General features: G+C 41.4%; 1 protein-coding gene across 5 annotated transcripts in view; it reads right to left on the minus strand.

Annotated features, from left to right (window-relative positions):
* The window catches only part of PAG1 (phosphoprotein membrane anchor with glycosphingolipid microdomains 1), a 203,795-nt gene that overhangs the window by 128,581 nt on the left and 56,205 nt on the right, over positions 1–19,009 (minus strand). For 4 of the 5 annotated variants that reach the window (XM_023545818.2, XM_064267868.1, XM_003408362.4 and 1 more), the window contains exon 2: positions 2,785–2,853. The exons of the other annotated variant lie outside the window; for it this stretch is intronic. The gene's annotated coding sequence lies outside the window, so the exon portion shown is untranslated. The remainder of the gene's footprint in view (positions 1–2,784; positions 2,854–19,009) is intronic. 5 annotated transcript variants of the gene reach the window in all.

Raw genomic sequence — 19,009 nt, forward strand, 5'->3', positions numbered from 1 at the left:
AACGTGTGGATGCTTAGAGCAACAGCAAAAGCTAAACATCATTGCGGAGAAAAATGTTCTACCTGTAGTCATTTAAAAAGCACAGCTTGAGATTAATTACTTTCCATGAATACTATCTTTTCCATTATTACAGGTTCAGAGATAGATTTATGGAAAATCAGAACATCTACTGTGTTTTACTATGTGCCGGGCATCTATTAGATGTTTTAGATACAAAAATAGTAAGATCTGATCCTTGTCCTCAAGTGTAGTACCTACAAGAGGGTCAGACATAAAAGTGGATAGTTATATTACAATGTGATGAGTGACACAATTGGGGAACTGTGGGAGCCTGGCTGTGTCTGGGGGAATCACAGAGGGCTTCTCAGAGAAGATGGAAATTGAGGTGGATCTTGAAGGATGCACTGGACTTTATTAAGACAAAAGAGGCAGGGGCTTTCTCAGAAACGGGAACAGCGTGTGCAAGCACATCTGTGCCTGGAAGGGCATGCTATGTTGGGAACGCCCAGAGAGACTGAATCCAAATGAAGCACAGATGGCAAAGCCAAGGAAGGCAGGTCAGATCGTGGAGGTCCACACTGGGGTGGTCTGGATTTATTCTCAAAGTTACAGGGGCCCACAGAAATCGTGAAGTGGGAAATCACGTCGTACACTGGGGAGCAGAGTACCGAGAGTGGGAACATCTCTCAAATGAGACCTCTGTTAGCTCAAGCAACAGACCAGTGAAGGGTTGATGAGGGCTGGACTAAAGCAGTGGCCGTGGGAGACAGATTTGTGACAGCTGTCAGTTAATATTGAAGACCTCAGCAACCTCCAGACACTGTTCTTAGAACTTTCATATATTTTCTTAAATCCAGAATCTGGTGTGGACTGGATACGGAGGGTGAGGCAATGCCAAGATGAAGATTTCTGGCTTGCGTTATGGGGAGGAAAATGATGCCGTTGACTGAAATATTGATTATAGGAGAAGAAATCCACTGTAAGTAGAGAACGAGTGAGGGGCAGGAGGGTAGAATTTTGAGAGGTCCTTGGGACATACAAATGAAGATAACCAAGATGTTGGGAGCAAGAGTGTGACAGAGGATAGGCTGGAAATTCCAGGTTAAATAAAAAATGACAGAAAAAAAAATCTTCATCTAGTAAAACTTAAGCAATCAGCCATGTACAAAAAAGTAGCCGCACCATACAGAGCCTTCCAGAAACTTGGGAGGACTGTGATTCCACTTCAGAAACATCTGATACTTATTCTAAAACAATTCTGGAATTAAATCTTAATTGCCCCATTTAACTAGAAAATGTACTACATTTCAGGTCCACAAATAGAATGTCTAAGGCAAGCAGCTCTGCTAAACTGGAAATGCATAAGAGAAAACAATATTTAATCCCTGAGTCAAGATTCCAGTCAAATGTTAGGCGATCAGAAGGAGAAACGTTTAGTGTAGACAAGCAAAGCTCTTAATGCACTGATCCTTCAGCCTAAGTTAACTACAAAAGGCGGGCTGTTTTCCAGGATCTGCAGTTATATTTAGAAAGACCGTGTCCTCAGAGGGGAATTAAAATGACCCTGAAATCGCTCCCTGCTCTCCTAAGAGGAAAGGGTTAGGAAGAATTTCTCAACAAGCTGAAGGAAAGATGTAATTAAAAGACAGTGCCCTATTTTACAAGATTCCTTCTGTGAAGACATTGTGAAAATTCAGGCCAGATGGACTCCTTCCTTTCCGGTCGTGGAGGAATTAGATAATGACGTATAATGGAAATGGGTCATTCGGGTCACACCACTTGAGGTTTGTAAATCTTTCAAATGGGTGGCCATAGTGCTTCAAAGTCCAAGAATTCATTATAAAAATTGATAACGATGCAGTAAACTGTTGAAGTCAAACAGAATATCTTTGAGTCAAATTGTCTTTTGCTTAGGCTGGAGATTTTTGTGGATTTGGCTCCGTTCACAGATGACCCAAGGTCATTAACCAATTTTTTATATTACTTTGTTGTTGTTGTGTTAGTTGCTGCCAAATTGGTTCCGACTCATGGCAACCTCATGCGTGACAGAGTGGTCTTGCACCATCGTCATGACTGTAGCACTATATTGGACAGTATCCTGCTGTGATCTATAGAGTTTTCATTGGCTAATTTTTGAAAGTAGATCACCAGACCTTTCTTCCTAGTCTGTCCTAGTCTAGAAGCTCTGCTGAAAACTGTCCACCACGGGTGACCCTGCTGGTATTTGAAAAACCAGTGGCATAGCTTCCAGCATCAGAGACAATAACATTACTATCAGCACTAATGGGATTACTAATAACACTAATCATGATAACAGTAAAGGCAGCCTCATATATATTGTTGTTGTTATTGAGTGGTGAGCACTGTCCAAGGCCTTTACATGCACTGTCCTACTAGTCTTTCCATCTCCCCTTTGAGGCTATCCAATTATTATCCCCATCTCAAAGATGAGGAAAGAGATTACAAAGGGCAGCCATTTGCCCAGTTTCACATAGGCACTACCAGGCAAGGACTGGGTTGTGGCCATCACAGACCAGAGGGAAACACCATGTTGCAGGAAGCATGGGTGTTGGTATCTCAGTCTTTAAGGCAAAACATTCACAGAGCTACATTCAAAGTCACACCAGCTAATTTCCTTCAGAGTTGTCAGCTTGGAAGCTGTGTATCTGCAGTCCTATGACTCAAACAGACTCCCCAAATGAACTGTTGATGCTTGTTCACAAAGCTAAGTTAAAAGCAAGGTTGAATAAGCCATACTGTAGAATAAACCAGATAAATGAATACCTTGAAATCACTCTTTCCCAGCTCTGAAGTTGAGTCAACTGGTGAAATAAGAGAATGACCTGGCGTTTTCTGGAAAGAAAGCACAAGAGGAAGCAATTTCAAAATTCCGGACTTATGTATTGGATTATAATGACAATCACTGAGGGTAAAATTATTACTTATTCATTTACTTACTAATGCTTTGGTCAATAAAGAAAGCCACTGAAAATTGTTTAATTGACATTTAGTACTTCACTACTATAAAAAAGAAGAACATTAAAAAGCAAAAATTAAAACTTGCTCTTAAAATATTCACAGACCAAATTTTACATGTGTAGGAAAATAAACATGATGCTTTGGTCACATTTGCTCCCAGTGATTAATACTTCATTACACCCATGCTCTGTTTTTCCTTGTTGCCTCAACCCATCTCTTTCTCACTGACACTTACGGGTACAACTACGGTTAGCACCGGCACTGCAACCACACACTCAGATAGGAACGGCGCCCTTCAAGCTGTACAAGGTACCATGGATTAAGACAAAACCAGTTGCATGCCTCAAGAAGATGACAGTCTTGCCAAAAAAAAAAAAATGGCTGAAACAAAATTGTATAGAACCATGTGATAATTATAATAGACTTAGCTGAACTATGTCTTCATCTTGAAATAGGCTATACTTTTGTTAACATGCTATTATGGATTGAATTCTGTCCTCCAAAAAAAGATATGGAGAAGACCTAATGTCTGGTACCTGTGAACGTGACCCTGTTTGGAAACAGAGTTTTTGAAAGTGTTATAAGTTAACACTAAGTCATAACTGTAGTAGGCTGGATCCTAGTCCAATATGAGTGATGCCCCCATAAAAAAGGAAAAGGGACACAGAAAGAAGATGGCCATGTAACTATGCAGGCAGAGACTGAAGTGACAAGGAATGCCAAGGATCACTGGCTGTCACCAGAAACCAGAAGACAGGTGTCCAACAGATTCTCTCTCAGAAAGAATTAATATGGCAACATCCTGACTTCAGGCTCCCAGCCTCCAGAACCGTAAGACAATACATTTCCGTTTTTGTAAGCCACCCACTTTGTGGTACTTTGTTACGCAAGCCATAGACAACTATTACACATGGTTTACTGACTTAGCTTATAATAAAGCTACATCTCCTATAAAGATCACTTTCTCCAAGAGGAAGTGTAACTGAAGTTTGAGAAACGTAATCTCAAATCTCAAATTCTGTTTTTGTAGAATGATGGATCTAAGAAGGCATTTTCTAATATGCTAAATGGAAGTAAAAAACAGTGGTAATGAAAGAATGACCCAATAGACTAGATGGAATTTTCTTAAGAAAAATATCCAGGGATGTTAACCAATGCTTTTTAGTTTTTTTTTTTATTTTATGTTTAAAAGATAAAAGAGAGAACTACTTCTTAGAAAGAAATGAAAAGCAAAGCAATGCTAAAAAGACCAAAGGCAAATAGTAAAGTCAACAACAAGAAAGGTGATGGTCACGTCATGACCTGGCAGTGTCAGACACCCCCACCCGCCATCCCACCTCCATGGAGCCCCTGCCCAAGTTGAACTAAGAGCCTCCTGGATATGAGCTCTGAGAGATAAGTGCTGTAGAAGGTGAGAGAGAGTTATACGTCAGGTTGGAAGACAGCAAAGATCACATTTGGCAAAAGTCCACTTTCAACAAAGAAAGGCAATGGAAATTCTCCCCTCTATGCCTCTGGTCTGCCTTTTTAGGAACCCCCTCCCCGCACCCACACCCCCACCAAGCATTACAGCTCAGAAACTCTGTGGGTTCAGTCTGATGGCTGTTTCCACACCAGTCTGAAAACCTGTCATTTATAAAACCGGGAAGATGTATTTCAAGCACTAAACAACTGAATCAAAAACAAGTATTGCGAATAGCATCTGCTCAGAAGTGGAGAAATAACTATTTTTTGAGTTGCCTCCAATGGTGTTAAAAACACTGTTAATTATGTTTGATAAATATTTGTCGATAAACCACTGTGCTATTGGTGGGGGACACAAAGGTGAAGCAGCAAGGTCCAGTTCAGGAAACCAAGATTACCAATAAATACAACACAGAGAGACACAAGTGATGACAGAAGTACAGACAAGCAGTGACACAGTACTGAAAACATGGTAATCACTCGTGGAGGGTCTGGTACTTACAGTTCACCATAGCACAGGGCCTGATCTGACACTCTTCCTGACACATCCCCTGCCTGTTAGTCCAACATCACCTCTCATCATTCTCTCCCCTCCCCCCATCCTGGGCTCTCCCTGCTTCTACTACATTGCTTTCTTTAGGGTCCAAACAACCCATGTAGAAACAAAAATCTGGGTTAACCACTTGTTTTTAGGTTTCCAAGATTTTATTGGTCCTGGTACCTGGTAGATGGGTCTTCTAACTTGTGACAACCTCTTGTACACCTACTGGTTTGTCACATCCTCCTCAATCATCTTCTTTTATTTAGAGTCCATCACGGATTGAATTATGTTCCCCCAAAAATGTGTGTATCAATTGGGCTGGGCCAGGATTCCCACTATTGTGTGATTCTCCTGAACAAAACCCACTGCAATCCTGCCTCTATGATGTTAATGAGGGAGGATGGGCGGCAGTTGTATTAGTGAGGCAGGACTCAAACTGCAAAATTGGATTGTGTCTTGAGGCAATCTCTTGAGATATAAAAGACAGAAGTGAGCAGAGAGACAGGAGGACCTCATACCATCCAGAAAGCAGCATCAGGAGCAGAGCGTGTCATTTGGACCCGTGTTCCTGTGCAAAGAAGTTCCTAGTCTGGGGGAAGATTGATGAGAAGGCTGACAGAGAGAGAAAGACTTCGCCTTGGTGCTGACACCTTGAATTTGGACTTTTAGCCTGCTTTACTGTGAAGAAACAGATTTCTCTTTGCTAAAACCACCAACTTGTGGTATTTCTGTTATAGCAGCTCTAGATAACTAAGACAGAGTCCAGTGAAGAAACAAACTGTATACACCAGCATCAAGTATATGCTCTACAACAGAGTTTCTCACTCTTGGCACTGTTGGCATTTTGGGCTGGTTAAAGTTTTGACCACCAAAAATGTCTCCAGCCTTTGCCAAATATCGTTAAGGGGCAAAACTGTCCCCCGCCCCCCCCCCAATTGAGAACTACTCTTCTAAAATGAATGACAACTTATTCAAACATGATAATATTTATCTAACTTCTTTATTATGTAGAAAGACAGCAGGGTGGATGAGATCATCAGAAAGTGCTTAGATTGGGGAGGAGAGAGGAAGCAAGGGCAAGTATTAAGCACCTGCTGTGTCCTCAGCTCTGTGTGAAGTCAGTAGTACATTATCCTATTTAATACTCACGAACAATCTGCTTTCCTCCCTAAATCACAGCTTGCTCAACACCTGGGGAGGCAGTGATTCAGAGCGTACTGACAATGTTTAAAAACCGAAAGTCTTCAGAAAAAAATCAGGACAGATAAAGATTGCTGTAATTTTACATAGACATTGATGTGTCTTTCCTTCACCTTCAGTGGATTAAAAGCCTAACCTCTCAGCCTTGAAAATGAGCTGCTCTATACATTCTCATGGCGAACACTTTCATTTTGGGACTTCTTAGAATTCCTCCACTCATTGAAAGGCACGTGGTCATTTTTCTAACATAAGGTCAAATGAAGTCAGACGCATGGTAAAAATAACCCCTTTCCTAAAATCCCAGTGAATTAGCCATGTTTAGTCTGCAGAATTGTCGTTAGATGTTAACTGGTTACAGGCTTTTCCAACGTTTTTAAGTGAAAACAACAAAGCTTTGTGGTGGCCCAGTGCACTGTGGGTTTGTAAATCCTGATTTAAGCTACAGATCTCCCTGAGTGTTTAAGGAAAGAGCGGACAGAAATTCTCAGACAGAATTTGATGTTAACAATTTTCCCTCCTGATCTCTGAAGGGCACGGTGGGCTCAAGGATTTATTTTAAATATAGCACATTTAGGTCCAAGCAGGATCTATATTAGCCCTGTCTATTCAACTTTTTGAAGTTGAATGGCTTTTTAAATACATATGTTGATATCTATTTTTCCCTAATTGGCTTTTTATGATTCTGTTCCAACATATTCACATATTTCACTCTAATAACTACAGTATTCAAGTACTTTTTCTAAGGAGTCTCCTTGTGTTGGCCATTATTTTAGGTGGGGTTTCAATACTGACCAAAACAGACAAAACTCTGCCCTCCAGAAGTTTTCTAGTGGAGGTGGGAGGGTGGTAACAAGCAAAATAGGTAGTTGTGACAATTGCTAAAAAAAAAAAAAAACTGAAGCCAGTTTAGGGAGTGCCTTGTTTTTCTTTTTTTGGTGATAGGCACCATTTTAAGTGGCAGAGTCAGGAAAAGACTGAGAAAATATTAGTTGATCAGAGATTTGAAGGTGGTGGAGAGGGAGCTATGTGGCAGTAAGGGGAAGTTTTAAAGTCTGGGAGTTGGCAAACAATGGAGAGCGGTGAGAGCCTAGGTCAGGCAGGGGCCCACCAGGCGGGCTCCTCTAGGTGAGCATCAAGATGGCCCCACTCAGAGAAGGATGTTCTGTGCTTCCATCGCAGCTGCAGGGAAGCCCCAGGCTGTGGGTACAGATGCAGACAGGTGGGCAGACACAGTAGAGGGAACAGGAAGTTCCTTTGTAGATCATGATATCACATAAGAAAATAGGACCAAAGTTTTCAGTTGAAAATGAGGATGGAGAAAGAGGAATTGGAGGTTTGAGGACAGACCATACAGTATGAACAAGTCCTCTGGGAGAGACAGAGAGAGTGAAGGCGCAGAGGAACCAGTGGCCTCAAGGGCCCATGAGATTGCAGTGTGACCGACTGGTGTAGTGGTATGTTCCTTCAACCACATTCACCAGCACAGGCGAAGGCAGAGCTGGGTTGAGCAAGCTTAGGGTTTCGCCAGATGAGTATAATGAGGAAAGAGAGAAAAAGGCAAAGAAATTGAGTGTGTATGCAAAGGAGTGATAATAAAGATAGATCATGGACTCTAAGCTGGTTAACAAGGGAAGAGGTGAAAAACAGTGAAAATTAGTAGGATCTATTAAAAAAAAAAAAATTTTTTTTTTTATTGGTGTAGAGCAAGAATAGTTGGAATTAAGGTACCACGTGAGGTGAATAAAAAGACAGGAGGTGGTGATCAGAAAATAATGAATAGTGGGTTAGACCCTTGGTACTCAGACCACCAGCATCACCAACACCTGTGAGCTTGTTAGAACTGCAGAATCTTGTGCCCACTCCAAACCTTCTGAATCAGAATTTGCATTTTTGACAAGATCCCCAGGTGGTTTATGAGCACACCAAATTTGGGGAAGAAATGGCTTCAACCACTATTACGTCTGAGCCAGGCTGGCTCAATCTCCACTCGACCAGAAGCCACAGACACTATAAAAAGATCCTTGTATAGGTTCCTGAGGTTAGGGACTTCCCTGGGGTCTACTTACCATCCTCCACCTTAAATGGGTCATTTCGGTTTCTTGGGTTTCTATCCAGCTGCCTCATACCCTTGCTCTGTCTTGGCTTGCAGCCTTATGATATAGTTGGCAGGCTTTAGATTCCATTTACCAAAGAACACTGCCCTCCACATTCCTGGCTCACTTTCCCACACTGTCTGCAGGAAAATACCGCCTTCCTTTCCTCTCCTGGGACCAAATTCCAGACACCCCACACCTGGCAGGGGCCAGCAACTCCACTCTCCTTTGCCTAGGAGGGAGCAACCAGATACTCAGAGTTCCCTCAATCCTGCGTAATTCCATATGTTCACATAGATCGAGTACAAGGCACTAACGCAAAATACATAGTATTGCCATTTATGAGTTTAAAAGTTTAACTTTCTACTATAATAATTACTCAGTTTTGTATCTTCTTTAAGAGTAGGCTTCTTCACTCTTTACAGTTAATTTTATAAAACAAAAATAGCTGTATGCCACATTACAGAAGGAAAGATGAAGTTGAGCCTAATTAGTGCAGACTTTGCCTCAGTAACAGCTTTATTTTTAATAAACAGTGTGACATTTTTATTATCCCAGACACAAACTCCCATACACATACTCATGAAATAATATAAAAACACCAAATTTAGATTCTCCCCCTCTTCTCTTTCAAGACCCAAATTATTTTAGATGTTAACACTTGTAATAGCCTTATTATAATTATCAGCTATGAGTCCTTACTATTTGCAGACATGGTGTTACACATGCCTTATATCCACATCTCATGTACTTCTTACAATAATTGCATAGGCTCTGTACTATCATTATGTTGATTCTACAGATGGGGAAACTGAGGCTTAGGGAGGTTAAACAACACAGCCAAGTTGGTAGCCTAGTTTCAAAGCCAAGTGTATCTGATTCCAAGACGGTACCTCATTCTCACACATCATTTTAGGCAACACAGAGCTGTAGCCTGAGAATGTGATCATATCTCATTTTCTTTGCATCTTTGCATCTCTAAGCATACACCAAACCAAACCCACTGTCTTCGAGTCGGTTCCGACTTTTAGCTATCCTATAGGGTTTCTACCCTGGTGGCATAGTGGTTAAGAGCTACATCTGCTAACCAAAAGGTGGGCAGTTTGAATTTTTATAGGGTTTACAAGGCTATAAATCTCTAAGGAAGCAGATTGCCACATCTTTCTCCCCTGGAGCCACATACACAGTCACTGTTAAATACTGTATGTGCCTACTTATATCAAGAAGGTGCAAACCAGTGTCTCTAACCCCGTTACTGGCAAATATTTGAAACAGATTTCCTTGGTTACATGTGACCATTTTGCAAATCTGTGATGATAATTCTTTGAGCTGTTTCTAAGCTACAATAAATCAGTGAACCGAGCCAACCTGGCAAGCTCTGCTAAACCATGATACGGTTACAGCAAACGAGCTGATCGCCATGAGTCGCTGAACGCAATCTCTAGAGGGAGGATCACCTGGCCTCTAGGAACAGAGCCTGTTCCATTGTTAGAAGAAATTGCTGGTAATGCCCACTCATTGACCCCTTCTTCCACCAAGGCAGCCCAATCCTTGGGTTAGTTCAGCAAATGCACGTGCCAACCCGTCCTGTGTGAGTTAATAACCATGAGACTTCGGACACATCAGTTTCCTTCCATGCATCACTTAACCGCCCACGATTCAGAGATAACAATGGCCAGCCTTACCTCTTCCGCTTCCCAAGGATGGCGCGATGATGACTTGATAAACCTAAGGCCCGTGAGTGGGAAGTGCTGAGGCTAACCTGTGACGCACACTCAGTGCTGACTGCTGAGCAACACAGAATCAGGCTGGGGCACCTGGACATGGTAATCAGGGTTAGGTGTGTGCAACTGATAAGATATTTCTTCTGAAGTGGGTGAGGCCAAAATAAACCAGGAAATAACAAAAAGAAGCCTCAGAAGCTGACCTACCCACTCCTCAAACCCCATCTGTAAAACAGAAACAGAAGCCTCTTTTTTTTTTTAAGTGAAATTAAAGACAACCTTTTCCATTTCCCAAATCTTAAAAGGAACAAAAGCTGTCAGAAAGTATCCCAAAGCCATACCAAGTAATACCCTATTTTATTTTAATGTACTCTATATTTCGATGAACATTTATCACTTAATATTTATTATTATTTCAATATTTATTACTGAATATATGCATGGTTCTTTGTCTTAGATTGTCAAGTCCTAAAAGGCAGGGACCAAATCTGTTTAGTTCTTTTTGTAAAGCATGTGAAACTGTTATGTGTAATTAGGCATTTAAAGGGTTTTTGATGAAAATGATTATGAAGAATGAAAACAGTTAATACCATGGCAGGCATGTTTCATAAAACCTCCCTATCTTTTCTGAAATGTCAGATGATCACACTTCCATAGAGCTGTAGAGTTAATGGAAGCTTGCACTTAGAGACCATGCAGAGCTTGCTAAATGATGGGCGATGGGCGGTCTGGGGACCAGAAGCGTCAGCATTACCTGGGAGCTTGTTAGAAAGACAAACTTCAGGTCCCACCCCAAACCTACTGAATCAAAATCTACACGTTAACAGGATGTCCAGGTAATCTGTTTGCACACTGAGGCGTGAAAAGCACAGATTAGAGACCACCTAGCTGAAATGCTTCATTGTACAGATGAGGAAATGTAACACCCGCGAAGACTGAGTGACTTGTTACGGGTTACAGATCCTGAACTGGGACTTGTACCTCCTGACTCCGGTGCACTACGGCACTTTGCTCCTTCAGAAGCGCTCCTCCTTAAATGATTATGAGTCTACAGTAATATTTAAACAACAATCTACATACAGCCTGCAGAGACAACTAGTTGTTTTTGTTTGTAGTCAAAGTCTTTATATTGTTTTAACGTTTTAAATACACCTAGAAGATGCTGGAAACAAAAAAATTTAGAAAACCATTTAACAGCAGCGGGCTCACCTACTACATGGTGCCAGGGATGAGAGGCCACGTTGTGATGGTGTGTGGAGCTGGACACCACACTTTTTGGTTGAGAACTTGACTCCCCACATGTTTGCATGTTTCAGGTCCAGTGATGCAGCCCAGTCTGCTTTCACCTCTGATCTCTATTTCCCTCCTTCCCTAAACACTCTTAAGTCTTCGCTCACACCTGAATCTACTTTGGCATTCTAGAGTCCATTGAAATAAATATTATTCCAATGTCCAAGGATGTATTCCATAAAAAAACACACACACCGGGAATCATTAGAAAACCCTTAAAAACGTCTTTGAGTTCCTATTGATACACTGGTTTTTTGCTGCATCATTTTAAAGAGTTTCTTCTACATCTTCCCCCATCCAGCCACATTAAATACTTCCTATTTTTTTTTTTATAACAGCATTACCAAACCCGTTGCCGTCGAGTTGATTCTGACTCACAGCAACTCTATAGGACAGTGTAGAACTGCTCCATAGGTTTTCCAAGGCCGTAAACCTTTATGGAAGCAGACTGCCAAATCTTTTCTCCCATGGAGCAGCTGGTGGCTTCAAACCGCCAACTTTTTGGTTAGCAGCTGAGAGCTTAAACCACTGTGCAACCAGGGCCCCTTTCCTATAACAAAAAAAAAGTTAAAAAAAAAAATCCAAACCCATTGCCATCAAGTCAATTCTATCAAGTGACCCTATACAACAGAGTAGAACTGTCCCATAGGGTTTCCAAGGAGCAGCTGGTGGATTCGAACTGCCAACTTTTTGGTTAGCAGCCACAGCTCTTCACCACTACCCCACCAGGGTTTCCTTATAACAGAGTGAAAAAAAACCAAATCCATTGCTGTCCAGTCGATTCTCACTCACAGGGACCCTACAGAACAGAGTAAAATTGCCCCATGGAGTTTTCAAGGAGCACCTGGTAGATTCGAACTGCTGATCTCTTGGTTAGCAGCCGTAGCACTTAACCACTATGCCACTAGGGTTTCCTATAACAGATTAGGAGCTATTAACTTCCCATTAGGGAAATTTTATTATGAATTTTCTCTTAAACTTCAGTCATGAAAAGCAACTAATAAAGAATATTCAATAATATTCAAACTCCATCACTGTTGCGCCACTAATATTTTTAAAAAAGATGAAAAGGATTGGCATGTACTTTGATCAGAATCTGCATATGGCAGACATCTTCTTCACTCATATTTTAATACCAACAGGTACATTCTAGGAAACCCTGGTGGCATAGTGGTTAAGTGCTACAGCTGCTAACCAAGAGGTCAGCAGTTCAAATCTACCAGGTGCCCCTTGGAAACTCCATGGGGCAGTTCTACTCTGTCCTATAGGGTCGCTGAGTTAGAATTGACTCAACAGCAACGGGTTTGGTACCTTCTCAACATATGGTGACTTTTCTGGAAAAAAATCTTAATTTCTCCAGGTATAAAAAGACTGGTTGTACTTCTGTCCATAATTCTAAGTTTTTTCTACACATTTTAGAAAGTAGGAATGAACTTGTTGAATATAAAGAAACAAAAACATTGCATTGAAAAGGCATGTTTTAAAAACACAAAAAGTTAATTGACTCAGTAATTTCAGGTTTGGAGAAAAGGTTTGGAAAGAAGGTGAAAATTCTGCTGAAAGGAAAGATTTAGATGAGTTGGAGACCAGGACGGACTGACCTATGTCATGGGTACGACTTCATAAGTAAACCTTGAGAAGGACTACCATGCATAGAGGGCCAAAAGGAGACAGGCCTGCTTTAAAAACATTCTCCTCTTCCACAAGGCAACATCCTTTATAAGAGACATCATTCCTTCTTTGGGGCCAAATGTGAAGATACTGTTGGACTGCATACATATTCCAAGGAGCCCATCAGGAATTGGTTGAAGTATCAGGTTTTAGGAAACTTTCAGTGGGTCATTGGGGTTGCATTAAATCAGTATATTAAGCACTTAGAACACAGCCAAATATATAGTACAGTAAAACCTGTGAAAGCCAGAACCTGTATAAGGCAGGAACCTGCCAGAGGAGGTAAACACAAATATTTTCCATTAATAAAGACAAAAAGTGGTAAGCTTGCACTCTGTCAAAGGTGAAATACGTGTAAGACCTGGAAAATCAAGGTAGTCCCATTGAGTTAGAGCTCTTACTTTCACTGCAGTAGAATATAAAATCTGTGAGCACTGGGCTTACTTTCCCAAATTCCCCAAAAGCCGCAACTGAATGCAGCTGTTTAACTGCTGCCCGTTTAGATGAGGCATGTGCTCTCTGTTTGCCACAGTCCTTACCGCTCCCTGTTGTTCCCCAGATACTACAGCCAAGCCTCAGCTGTCTCTTATAATTGGATGGCGCAGTTCTTCTTGGACTTAGAGATGAATGATACGTTTTTACCTATCACTCTATCATCAAATTATAGACCTCCAGAGAGGGCTTTGAGTTTCTCTGGCTCGCTTCACTCATTTATGGTATTGGCCTGACCCTGGTAGACATTTGAGTTTGGGACTCTTGCCTTAAATAACGCTACCAAAGCTGTTACCTCTGCTGGGATCCTGTTCTCCTTCCTTTTCCCAATTGCCCAATAAGAATTCATTCTTCAAGGCTTATGGCAGCCTTTCTGACCTCTTCAGTCAGAATTTACTGGTTTATCATCAGATGTCCTAAAATTTTAAAGAACTAGTTCTCTAGACTAGTGGCCATTGTAAGCCAATGGTTGAATCTTTTGGTCTTTCTCCTCATAATTTTAGGCCTTCTATTACTCACAACATCCAGCTACAGCTTCTCAACTTCCTTTCTATTGCAGCCCTAATTACTACCCTCCCCCAACACACACCCCTCAGCATGGACTTGAAGTGAGGTCGGCAGTGGGGGATGCTATGGTGGAAATGGAGAAGGGAGCGTGGAAAGGATGAAAGCAGAGTACCTATGTCTTTCTCACTTAGATCCCCCATCCCACAAGATCTAGTACAAAGAAACGGAGTGAGTAAGAAAAATCAGAAAAGATAAAGGAAAAAAACGTTGTCTCATGTTTTTCAAGGACTTCGGGAACTCCCCTCCACAGCTTCCCCTCTGCTATCTAGTGGGGAACTCAGGTCTATGATGACAGGGTAACAGCAGGTGTGAGGAGGCGGCAAGAGACAGAAGAGAGAAACAGCTCATCCTTGCTCCTCAGAACCTCCTAACTCAGCTTTGCATAATCCCGCACTTTAGAGATAGTCTGCAGTTGCTGACAGAATGGGAAAGAGAGAAGATAAAGGAGAATGTTGTTGTTGTTAGTTGCCATTGAGTCAATTTCAACTCAAGGCATCCCCATGTGTGCAGAGTAGAAATGTTCCCTGGGGTTTTCAAGGCTGTGACCTTTCAGAAGCAGATCACCAGGCCTGTCTCCTGAAGTGCCTCAAACCGCCAACCTTTTGCCTAGTAGTTAGTGCTTAACCTTTTGTACCACCCAGGGACTCCATGAAGGAGAAGGGGCTGGAAAACCTCCTCACAGCACCCTTCGCCACCATCTCAAAAGCTTTTAATCTCTCACTCTTATGGCCTGTTCTCAGTCCCAAACCTCCCCTTGGCCACATCAATCCCTCTTCCCATAATTCATTCTGCTCCTTCTCCTCTCTCCCTAAATCCATTCAAAGGAGCCTCTCTGAGGGCTGGAAGAGCAACTCCTTGAAAGACGGATCTCCCATCTTGTTGAATTTTTGTATTGCATGCCTACCACGTTGCCTGGTCCACAGGATCAAGCCAAGTGAATGGATCAAAGAAATCCCTTGGAAGCCAATGCTGAACTCAAAAATATTTTCCTTGCAGGATCATCATTATAAATATAGTTAAAAAAAAAAAAAAAAAGAACCTCTAGACATTCAGAAGTTGGAAAAATACAGAAGATACCTGCTAGTTTGTTTCAGAGCCTGAGTTTCTGGGTTCAAATTACTCAGCTTCATGTTATTTCTCACATACTTCTGTATGGAGCCATGGTGGCTTAAACTTTTAATCTGTTTAATAAAATCAACTTCAAAAATATTTAAATCTATTACTAATGATACTTCAAAAACAAATATCTGGAAAAAAAATTGAGGTCAATGAATTTCAATACAACTTTAAGACTTTTTTCTCCTCTGGCCCTTAGAAAAAGGAGCCTGGGTGGCACAAGCAGTTTGCGATCATCTATTAACCTAAAGGTTGTCAATTAGAAGCCAACCAGTGGTACCACGGAAGAAAAGCCCTGGTGATCTGCTTCCATAAAGATTACAGCTAAGAAAACCCTATGGAGCAGTTACTCAGAAATATGTGGGGTCACCAAGAGTCGGAAGCAGAGTAGACAGCAGATAACAACCACAAACAACCCTTAGACAAGTGGAGATAAGAGCTAAGGCCTTTTCCACAGAAGCCAGAGCTCTTCCTAACACCTTGTAAGTCACGAATGGATACATTCTGGAAGTAAGCAAACATTTGAGTTTACTGCACAGACTGTACCTGAAAATGCATCTAAGTTTAGAAATATGTTCTCCAAAGAGACATCTGAAAACACTCCCGCAGTGACAAGGAACTAACTACAAGCGTATGTATAGTCTGACGGCCATTCTTTATCCTTCCTTATTTTATCTAAATTACTTTCCAAGCTCCTGACTCCTTACAGTAAAAGGCAGGCTATTTCAGATGACCTTGTAGATACAAAATAAAAAGAGCAATTGACAAAAGAAGAAAAAAAAATATACCGTACAGAGATGTTGTTACTTACGAAAGGCAACGTTGACTGTTTGGGGCAGGAGAGAGCAAGCCTGTCTTCTGTCCTTGCCCTTTGAGCTTTTCCTTCCTATAGCAACAAGCACTGATTTCAGGCTTACAACATACCAGGCATTCTTCTTTGCACTTTTCATATTATAACAACCTTATGAGGTAAACGCTATTAAATCCTCATTTTATATAGGAGGAAACTGAAGAATAGGGAGGTGACTTATTTGCCCAAGGCCACCCAGATTGTAAGGAGAAGGGACAAAAATTGAATACAAATAGTCTGGCTCTAGAGTACAAACTCTTACCCTCTCAACCTTTACTCTGTTTTACACCCTTTCACTCACTTCTCCATTATCTTCTTTCTCTTCTGCAAATGCTGGAGTCGTGCCCAGAAGAGCAGCACTATCAACTGAGAGGCCGCTGATCCTTGAACTGCCAAGATCCTAGCTAGGTCTCAGCCTTCCCTTTTAATAAAGATAACATGGATTAGCAGTGGGAGGTAGAGCAGGAAAAGTCTACAGATTAGATTCCAAGCAGTCTTTCCATTCCTTGATTTTTTTTTCCCCCATCATCTTCTATCAGCTCAAATGTTAATTTCTGCCATTAAGATGGAAGCCAATCAAATAACCACTTCACTAGTCACAGGCCCAGCCTGGATGGTCATCCCAGTCATAGAATTTTCAGTCATCCCTTCACCTCAACACATCTCCTGCAAGCAAGGCAGCCTTCAGCCATCTACTTCTTGATCAGAAAAACAAAAGCGAAAAACTGCTAATTGTAATACAGTTTGCAATCCCATTATCCTCAGAACGACACTGAATTACTTAGGAGTTCAACAGCGAACACAATCAGTTCACTCTTGAATGTCTACTCTGTGAAGAAAATGTGCTAAGTACTACAAAGTCTATCAATATGAATAATGGGTAGTAACCCTTACCTCATGGTAAATTCCTCTTCTATGAAATTCTTCCATTTCCTATAAGGCCAACTATTTCAGATTGAGTATATGAGAATCAGGAGAGACACTTAGAATACACAAGAATCAGAAGAGACACTGGCCCCTTAGGTGAGGGGCTAGGGCACACTTTGGGTTGTAAAATTGAAAACACCTTGAACACTTGATTAGAAAACCAGACACAGAAGAAATATTTTCTCTCAGTATGTATATTATGTGCCACGAAACAAAATCAATTTATAGGCACCTCATTGAAACTCCAGATAGAGTTACCAAAAAGTCTTTAGCAAGGAATGTTAAAGTAACTGTAACAATAAAGTAGCCGTGCAATACTCATTATTACTAATTAAAGAGATGCAGGTATTTCATGTATTGCCTATCTCATTTTAGTAATGAGCTTTCATTGACTAGTGATTTTAGCTCCTTCAATTAAATGGGGGAGCTTAAGTTCAACAACTGCAAATTCCTTAATCATGGAGGTTTTCAGGAATATAAGCAGTTTATAATTAGAGAGGACACAACTATACAAATTGCTATGACAACCTGTAGAACACAGAAGCCAGGAGAAAGAAGTATGGCTTGGATGTGAAAAAAAAAAAAAAAAGGTTAAGCAATAGATTCTGACTAAAAGATCATTAAGGCTGCATAAGCTCTGAAGAATGAGTCCAGTTTGGACAGACGGGGATGGGATGGAGAATATGGTACCAACAGAGGTAACAGCTTTGGCAGTATTAACCAAGGGAAAAGTCACAAATTCCAATGTCCACCAGGGTCAGGTGAGTACCATAAATTAGGGAAGTGTGCCAGAGGAACACAAAGCCCTCCCAGGAGATCTCTGATTTGATAGACATCTTTCCTCTAACTCTGCTTTAAGAAAAACTACAAAGCTATGCAGTAATATAAGGCCTTGGGAACTCCATGGGGCAGTTCTACTCTGTTCTATGGGGTCGCTATGAGTCGGAGTCGACTCGATGGCAGTGGGTGGGTTATGCCCTGATAGCGCAGTGGTCAAGAGCTCAGATGCTAACCAGAAGAACCACAGTTTGAATCCACCAGCCATTCCTATGGAGCAGTTCTACTCTGTTCTATAGGGTCACTGTGAGTTGGAATCCACTCAATGGCTACGGGTTTGGCTTTAGGTATGCTTGGTTGTGGTATGTGGGAGACAAAAGGGAGTGGTGTGGACTGTGGCAAACATTCAGTATTTAAAAGGGGCAGCCGTTAAACATCTGTATTCAACTGCTTTGAGGTAACTTGAGGATGTGAACACATTGTTGGCAGATTTTCTGTTTTTTTCCTTAGAGAAGCTAGAAACCTGGATTTTTACATGCAATCACCCAATTTTTAAATACTGGCAACTACTGTAAACTAGGAATTTTGGGGGTATGCAAACGATTAATGCACTCAGCTGCTAACCAAAAGGCTAGAGGTTCGAGTCCAGCCAAAAGCACACAGGAAGAGAGGCCTGACGATCTACTTCTTAAAGCAGCCATTGAAACCCTCGGAAGCACAGTTCTACTTTGACAGACACAGCGTTGCCACGAGTTGGAATCAACTCAGTGACAACTGGTAGGTAACATAAACTAAAAAAACAATATCTTATAGCCCAGCACCAAGGAGGCCAACAAAATATGCTTGAGGATCAGGCTTGAAGACCATTTGGTATACGCCTTCGCTGGGGTGGAAACAGGATGGGATTTGGATAGGAAGAGATCAAAATTTAAATCTCAGATTTACTACTCTGTGCCCTACAAAAATTTCTGAAACTTCCTGAGGTCAGTACCTTGCTCCAGAAAAATACCTGGAGACTAAACTAATAAGATTTTTTTTTTTTTTAAACTAATATAAACCCACTGCTGGTGAGTTAATTCTGACGCACAGCAACCCTGTAGGACAGGGCAGAACTGTCCCATAGGGTTTCCAAGGCTGTAATCTTTGTGGAAGTAGACTGCCACATCTTTTTCCCACTGAGCCGCCGGTGGGTTCGAACCGCCGACCTTTTGGTTAGCAGTCAAGCTCTTTATGCACTACTCCACCAGGGTTCCTTAAATTACACTACAAAAAGACAATTTCATACTAACATGCTTCTGAATTTGGGTATGGGAAGTTC

Source organism: Loxodonta africana, chromosome 14 (assembly GCF_030014295.1).
Source record: "Loxodonta africana isolate mLoxAfr1 chromosome 14, mLoxAfr1.hap2, whole genome shotgun sequence".
In the NCBI taxonomy this organism is placed as follows: domain Eukaryota; kingdom Metazoa; phylum Chordata; class Mammalia; order Proboscidea; family Elephantidae; genus Loxodonta; species Loxodonta africana.